Here is a 9,132-nt window from a genome sequence, read left to right on the forward strand (position 1 = left end):
AATTATTTGAATGATTCTTTGGCAAATCTCTACAAACACATGGTCAGAGCCACTCCTAATGAAGGATTCATCCCCTGAGCGTACCAGTAGTTAGCACTTATGTAAATACATGACTTATCACAATTACTTGTAAATTTACTGTTTGCAAAACTTTATATTCATTCAAGTTGCTTAATAAATCAAAGATAAACTAAAGTATAAATATATAGAAATATGAACAAATTTATCAATGCAACTTTAAACCGGACATTTTAAAATGAAGGTACCCAACATCGAATTCGAATAGCGACACAATATAAAATTGTATTTACAATGGATATATAAGTGTTCAGAAGGAACAACTTACACTTAATATAGAACATATGAACCTTAATCCTCTTTTCTTTTTACTCTTAAAACAAATAGAACAGTAACCGCAGTTTTATTGACCTTTTGTAGCAATATCCGTTTATAATATACATAAATATTTTTTAATTGTTCATAATGATCGAGATAACAAAAAATCTTAAATTCTGTCTTGGATTTATGATAGCAGGATTTCTGATTCACTTTGCTGCTTTTACTATGCCTTTTTGGAATTTCTTTGAGGAAAACGACTTGATGGGAACACAATCTTTTAGACTAATAAGTATAGGTTTATGGCAAGCTTGTTTTAAAATGGGAGGCAAATACTGGTGCCAAGGATACACAGGTAAACACTTCTTTTGTATAGAAAAAAAAATGGACTGAGAAAATAAACCATGCACAAGAAGGTTTTCAAATATATTGCAAGAAGCAAATACAACTTAAATATAGGAGTTTTGTCGTATTTTCTGTTTTGTTTAGTTACTGTCTCATTGACTAGTTCCGAGTGTGCACAGTTATTTCGTATCTAAAATAAAATATTTCAGTGTATTGTACTACTTTTGGGACAAAATATATCAAAATTATAGAAAACTTCATCGGCTCTAACTCAAAATATGGACAATTTAATGTTAAGGGGGTCTTGAAATCTTTTGACAACTTCCGAAGTGCTATATTTAACCTTTTCAGCTGGACCAAATCACTACTTTACTCTAAAATTCATGACCCAAATTTTGATACAGTGTAATTTCATCCCCTATTTGCCATTTAAGGCATAAAACATGGAGAAATAAATTTGGAAGGGGTATACAAAAAAAATGGTACTAGTAAGTAACACACTGTCCACACTAGGGACTATACGATAACTGTGTACTCGGGCCATATACCTTTGTAAAAAAAAAGTCATACACTTTTCTTTTCATTTATTATACTTTTGATACTGTTATCAGAATAACTGTTAGAATGTATATCCATACATATGAAATGTTTGGTAGAAATATTACCTTTACAAAGCTTTGATGAAATAGGCTTGATAGATGTATTGGTAAACAATATGATATGACATCAACGCTATCCTTAACTTGGAAAAAATGCACTTAATAATGTGGTGGGGTAAGTCCCCCTTCCCCTCCCCTCCCCTCCCCCTTTTAGCTCACTTAGCCCAAAGGGCCAAGTGAGTTTTTCTCATCACTTGGCGTCCGTCGTCGTCCGGCGTCGTCAGCGTCGTACGTCGTGGTCAGGGTCGTCGTCGTTAAACAAAAATCTTCTCCTCTGAAACTACTGGGCTAAATTTAACCAAACTTGGCCACAATCATCATTTGGATATCTAATTTAAAAATTTGTCCGGTGACCCGGCCAACCAACCAAGATGGCCGCCATGGCTAAAAATAGAACATATGGTTAAATGTAGATTTTGGCTTATAACTTTGAAACCAAAGCATTTAGAACAAATCTGACATGGGGTAAAATTGTTTATCAAGTCAAGATCTATCTGTCCGTAAATATTCTGATGAATCGAACAACTGGTTGTTAGGTTGCTGCCCTTGAATTGGTAATATTAAGGAATTTTTGCCGTTTTTGGTTATTATCTTGAATATTGTTATAGATAGAGATAAACTGTAAACAGCAACAATGTTTAGAAAAGTAAGATCTACAAATAAGTACCACTTAAGGAGTTATTGCCCTTTATAGTAATTTTTTACCAATTTTTCGTAAATTTTTGTAATCTTTTACAAAAATCTTCTCCTCTGAAACTACTAGGCCAAATTTAACCAAACTTAGCCACAATCATTATTATGGTATCTAGTTTAAAAATTGTGTGCGGTCACTCAGCCAACCAACCAAGATGGTCGCCATGGCTAAGAATAGAACATAGGTGGGAAATGTAGATTTTGGCTTATAACTCTTAAACCAAAGCATTTAGAGCAAATCTGTCAAGGGGTTAAATTGTTTATCAAGTCAATATCTATCTGCTGTAATATTTTCAGATGATTTGGACAACTTGTTGTTTGGTTGCTGCCCCCAATTAGTAATTTTTAAAGAAATTTTGCCGTTTTTGGTTATTATCTTGAATACTATAATAGATAAAGATAAACTGTAAACAGCAATAATGTTCATTATCGCTATTTTGTGCATTTTTCTTTTTATCTTCTTTTGTGATAATTTTTCATATCATGCTACTCGCTTGAGATGGTAAATTATCGCTAGAAACTAAGGATGCACGCGGCGTTGCTAACGAAATTGACATGAAATTGACAACTTCGTCATAGGTAAAATAGCGTTAGGAGTTATTGCCCTTTATAGCCAATTTTTAACAATTTTCATTGATTCAAATATTTTCCTCTGTAACTAAAGGGCCAAGTTTATTATAGATAGAGAAAATTGTAAGAAGCAAGAATGTTCAGTAAAGTACGATCTACAAACACATCACCATCACCAAAACACAATTTTGTCATGAATCAATCTGTGTCCTTTGTTCAATATGCACATAGACCAAGGTGAGCGACACCTTGGATTTTGAAGTACCAGAAAACATAGTGAAGTTTAGACTGATCACATTATCATGTTACTCCAACTAAAAAAATTGAACAAAGACAACTTTCAATGAAGCTTTTTCAATAGAACAAAATTAAATCTAAAGGATCGGTCGCCACAAAACTCCACTTCATTGTTGGAATAAAAAACTAAATACAGATATTCATTGTTTTAAGAGGAGTCATCAACATGTACACCCAAGTCCTTCCTGTTTATACAATTATGTCTTTGGTGAACAATCACAAACGTCTTCCGCAAGTCATTTTACGTTATAAGTATTCAGCGGAAACATTATACAACTTACAAACATTTTAAGTGAGTCAGATAAGAATTCAAATTTTAAAGTCTTCCTTAAAAGATCAATTGTATCTATATACTATATATATATATATATATATATATATATATATATATATATATTGCGTTTTTTTATTGAGTTAAGCCTTCCAATTCATATTTTATAGTGTGTTTTTCTATGTTGTTAATATGTATATTATTGTTTCAGAAACAGGAGAAGGTTTGGTACCATTAAAATGTTTAATTCCTCTGCAAATGTTTGCACCTGTCCTAAGTCAGGAATCTGATGTACAATAGTTGTCGTCTGTTTATGTAGTTCAAAAGTTTTTCTCGTTTCTATATAGATTAGACGAGTGGTTTTTCCGTTTGAATGGTTTTACACTAGTAATTTTTGGGGCCCTTTATAGCTTGCTGTTCGGTGTGATCCAAGGCTCCGTGTTGAAGGACGTACCTTGACCTATAATGGTTTACTTTTATAAACTGTTATTTGGATGGACAGTTGTCTCATTAGCATTCATACCATATCTTCCTATATCTATATATGTAAACGGTATTGATTGTTATAGATGTTTTGTTTGTACTTTTGTTTAAACCGTCGTCATGGAGTTTCGTCCTTTTTCCTGTTTTTGGTTTATTATGTATATTTCTTTGTACAGCTTTAATTAAGTTTACTAGTAAACATAAAAAGAGCCGCAATAATGACCTTTCAAAATCATACTTTTAAATAGTTTAATCCGCCACATGTCAAGTTAATGCATACGTCTATCAGAATCATTTTCATAACAGCGTGGACAACCGAAATGATTACGTTGGTAATTATACTGAATCATTTATCTTTACCTTGTGTTTGTCATTGTCTATCGATAACAGTGATTTTACGCTCACTCAGTCTGCCACTGTGGATTTAAATATAATTAAAGAGTAAAATACATGCAGGTGCACGAGAAGAAAAAAAGAAGGTTTAAGTTTCAGTTTTCAACATTTAGTTCAACACACAAGATTGAGTCCTCTGCTAGTTTTTCGTATTAATTTATTTAGGCGTTTATAACTTTTGGTGACCTCAGAGTTTCAATGTCTATAACACATACGATATTACAAGTGATTGTTACAGACAAAAGTTCACATAATCTGACCCAGTCAATTGATGACATGAGCGCGCCGTTAATTCTATCTTTAGACTGTGGTTGTCATTAGTCGTATCTTGAAAAGGAATTAGCTACGAAATATGAAAAAATAGAATACAATTTTGTTTGTTTATATCATTAAAACTTGCAAGTAAATAATTCGACCTCATTGAAGCAGTATTCATGTGTCCTTCAATTTAACTCATTAGCAAGATATTTGTTCCTCATGTATTAGTCTTGTTCAGTATTTAAAAGGACAAGAATGTCAATATTGAAAGTAAAATAAAGGGGAATCATTTCGTTGACCGATTCGATCATCAAAATTCATTTTACACAGGTAAAAACGTTAATAAACTTTTAATCTATAACATAAAACCAAACAGACTTAGACAAATCCGACTGCACGAGGTCGCTATCAATCTTTTTTTATGTTTATGTTTATATCGGGTTATGTGATCATCGACAGTCTTCGGAAGTCATATCGATAGTTTAAAAGATGGCGTCTAGACGAAAATTCACACGTAATTCTGATATATTTTATCGAGCAAATGCATTGTTAACTGTTTACTTCAGACTCGTAATTTGGATATACGTTTTAGTAGTTTGTAATTGAAATATCAGAATATTATGATTACTTTTTTACGGCACTGTTCTATTTGTAGGCTCGTTCAAGCCATCACGATTTCTTGAAAATTCAAAAATAGTGAACTTTGTCCAATATATAATAATTTTTTACTGTTTTAATTTACGTAACTTACTTCTTCCGAGTGACTGAAGCTGTTTATTTAGAATTATAGTTATTATTGTACGTTACGACAATTGCTGCATTGTAAATGGTCGAATTGCACTCCAAGCTGTACATGATTTGTACATGTATTATAAATTTATGGGGCATTATTGCGTATATAAAACAAAAAAATGTAGTAATCAGAAAAAGTGAAATTACAATGAACCGGTCTTTTCATTGAATAATGAACTATTTAAGATTTTAAAAAAGAGGTTGCCTTTTTCACGAAATCAGTTTAATTTGGCCAGTTTTCACATAATCTATGTTTCTTTGCAATTTTACATTGTAAATGGGACATTTCTCATGAGACTTGGCCATTTTTAATACGTCTGCCCAGACTCAGAATCTTCATTTGTTTTTATTGTTGTCTGATGGATAATATGATTGGCATTCAGTGAACTAAGATTGACTTACTTACATCTTGTCTAGACTAAGGTCAGTTCAGAACATGACATGTGTTTTTGTTTATTTCAGCGTACAGTGGTTTTACAGTAGTCCGGTTATTTGAATGTTTATCATTAGTTGGATATGTAACCAGTATAGTGCTGTTTATTTCAGCGTACAGTGGTTTTACAGTAGTCCGGTTATTTGAATGTTTATCATTAGTTGGATATGTAACCAGTATAGTGCTGTTTATTTCAGCGTACAGTGGTTTTACAGTAGTCCGGTTATTTGAATGTTTATCATTAGTTGGATATGTAACCAGTATAGTGCTGTTTATTTCAGCGTACAGTGGTTTTACAGTAGTCCGGTTATTTGAGTGTTTATCATTAGTTGGATATGTAACCAGTATAGTGCTGTTTATTTCAGCGTACAGTGGTTTTACAGTAGTCCGGTTATTTGAGTGTTTATCATTAGTTGGATATGTAACCAGTATAGTGCTGTTTATTTCAGCGTACAGTGGTTTTACAGTAGTCCGGTTATTTGAATGTTTATCATTAGTTGGATATGTAACCAGTATAGTGCTGTTTATTTCAGCGTACAGTGGTTTTACAGTAGTCCGGTTATTTGAATGTTTATCATTAGTTGGATATGTAACCAGTATAGTGCTGTTTATTTCAGCGTACAGTGGTTTTACAGTAGTCCGGTTATTTGAGTGTTTATCATTAGTTGGATATGTAACCAGTATAGTGCTGTTTATTGTATACCACCAGTTTCCAGTGTATGGCACCAGCATATTTATTGCTAACGTCGCAGCAATTTTTACAACAGGTATTTTAGTAAGAAAAGTACCATTTTTGTTATTAGAGGTCACGAAAGTTTACTATTTTCTGATTTAAAAATCTGTTTTTCATTTAATTATTCTGATAGTTCATTATTTAAATGTTATATTTGTAATAATTGACAACGAAGAGGGTCGTATTATGTTTTATATTTAAGATGCTTTGTTACTCGTAGCCGAATATATTTCTTTAATTTACTTTTTTGTTAATTTAATAAAATAATATTAATAATCAAATGAGAATATAATTTATTTGTTTTCAGTTGTGACATCTGTAGTTGGTATTCTATGCTGGGCGATTGGATGTGGAACAACTGTGCAGCACAACTTGTCACTATCATTCGCTCTAGTAGTTATCTCGCTGATATTCCCAATATTATCTATTTGGTGTCTTGTGATAGAAAGAATCACCCAAGTAGAGAAAATACGAAGGGACAGTTTATCACAATCAGAGAAAACTATAGATTTGATATAATAAACACATGTGTAATATTTGTAAAAAATGCTTTTGAAAAGTTCCCAGTTTATAATTTAATCAACCATCCAATACTATAAACGAAGGTTCGAGAAGTAAAGACTACTAGTACTTGTATCAACTTTACTTTACATGCATGGTATCGTCACGTATAATCGTCATGTATAATCATATCATATTGACTGACAAAGAAGAAGGTTTGACAAGGCTTAACTCTGAAATTTTGTTTCTTTATTGTTTTCAACACCAGCAACAGTAAAATAATTTGATATATTCAATGATGGGTGCTCAATTTCCATAGACGAGCAGATCCACGACAGTAGTATCTTGTGAAAGTTAGACTAGCACTGGGAGACAAGTAATGACGAAAAGGAGCAGAATGTTTCGCCGTACATCAATACACCAATAAATAAAAAGTATTAGCTTTTAAAGTTATCTTATTAATTTTGTTAAAACTTTAAGCAATGTTCCTTGAAATATAATATTAAAATATATTTTGGCTTGATAGATTTACCAACGCAATTTTTTCGTTTAGTTTTAAAAAATAAGAATATGTTCAAAGTATACAGATGCCCCACGCGCACATTAATTTTCTATATTCAGTGAACTGTGAAATTGGGGTGAAAACTTTAATTTGGCAATAAAAGTAGAAGATTATATCATCGGGAACATGTGTACTAAGTTAATTTGACTTCAACTCCATAAAAACTACCTTGACCAAAAACTTTAACCGATACAGGACATACGGACGAACGAAAGACCGGACGAACAGACCGAAAAAAAATATTGTCCCTAGTTGCGGCATGAAATACACGCAGTTGTGTATAACGTATAACATGATTTGAGTTGATACAGCTCGTCTCATTTGTAGAAAAATGGCCCCAAAACAAGACAAAATATGGTGGTCACATGACTTTCAATGTTACTGTTAGAAACGGGATCAAACTTGATCAGCTTCCCAGTTCTATCCTGTACTAGCCGAATAAAAATAGAATGTATATTTGAGACAACGTTTGATTATTCTCTCTCTATAATATATATATATATATATATTGCAACTGTTACAACTGTTCCAGTGAAACATATTTTTGTGAAACCCATCATTTTTAATTTCATGTTGAAGACCACATAAAAAGTTTCGCGAACCTGCAGTCTCTAATGACGTCAGAAATGAACTCTCCACAACAAGGCGATATACGATGAATAGCTGTATATATACCAATGGAAAATACGGTAAAATGCAATTTGACTGCACCAACACTCATCACTGTCGACGTACAGCATAAAAACGAGTTGTCTGAGCTCTCGAAAATGAAAATAAAATCCGTTTCTTTATAGTTTTGCAAATATGTATTGTAAGTTGGACTACTTCGACTACTAGTATTCGACCCTAAGGCCCTGGAAGAAATGTAGAAATTTGCTGTGAGCTTTGGACATAATTTCAGAGCTTTTCAATAGTATAAATTTGAATGACATATATATTTCCCAACGAACGCCAGAAAGCTTGAAATAATTCATTTTTGGTACGTTTGTAAATCACAAATAGAAACAGATATAATCAAATAATCTATAAACCACTAGTTTACCGGAAGAAAAAAAAAATTCCTTGATAAAGTTACTTTCAAGAAATGTTGTTGACGTTATTTAAGGGAAACCTATACCGATTTGAACTAGCTAAGTGTTCAAAAAATGAAATTGATAAGGTATGGTTTCAAATAGAAAAAAAACCTAGCAAACGAAGAATGTCCAGTAATTCGAGATTGTTCTGGCGTCTGACGGTCGTTTTAGTACATCAAAAACATATGGACCACAGGCTCCTGAATTAAGGTATCACTCATAATGTTAAACCATCTTAACTCTTTCCTTGCTTTCTAACAAATTAAGCTTATTGCTTGTGTCATGTGTTTTATTCAAATATAATCTCCTTTTTTTCGTGTAACCAGTCAATGGCAACAATCTGCATTTATTTGATACAAAGTATAGTCAAAATAGAGAGGAAAATATCATAAGTGTTCTCAAGGTTAGGTCCATAGTAGAATTGCAATCCATTTCTGTGACAACTTTTCCAAAACCAGTGGCATTTTTCTATCAAGATATCAAATAAAAACCAGATATGTTTCAACTAATTTCTATCATTCAATTACATCGACAAATGCGAGCGAAATATTTTCTGGACATATGACCAGTACGGGTATAAAAATACGGACTTTGACTCAGACAATCAAAGTACTGAGGTACTGAACATCGGATGACCACAAGTACTTGTGGATGGTAAAAAAAATCACATATCGCTTTACCTGAAACTGAGGTTAATGTACATAGATATATTATTTTCTGTGACAACTTCGTG

The 9,132-nt window shown here is 32.4% G+C and overlaps 1 long non-coding RNA gene across 1 annotated transcript; it reads left to right on the plus strand.

The window, feature by feature from the left end:
- Positions 1 to 388: 388 nt before the first annotated feature.
- LOC143068268 (uncharacterized) lies at positions 389 to 7,213 on the plus strand. The gene is made up of 3 exons (XR_012976146.1): positions 389 to 691; positions 6,148 to 6,297; positions 6,571 to 7,213. It is a non-coding gene; the product is annotated as an uncharacterized LOC143068268 (long non-coding RNA).
- The last annotated feature ends 1,919 nt before the right edge of the window (positions 7,214 to 9,132 follow it).

The sequence above is a fragment of the Mytilus galloprovincialis genome, chromosome 3 (genome assembly GCF_965363235.1).
Source record: "Mytilus galloprovincialis chromosome 3, xbMytGall1.hap1.1, whole genome shotgun sequence".
In the NCBI taxonomy this organism is placed as follows: Eukaryota; Metazoa; Mollusca; class Bivalvia; order Mytilida; family Mytilidae; genus Mytilus; species Mytilus galloprovincialis.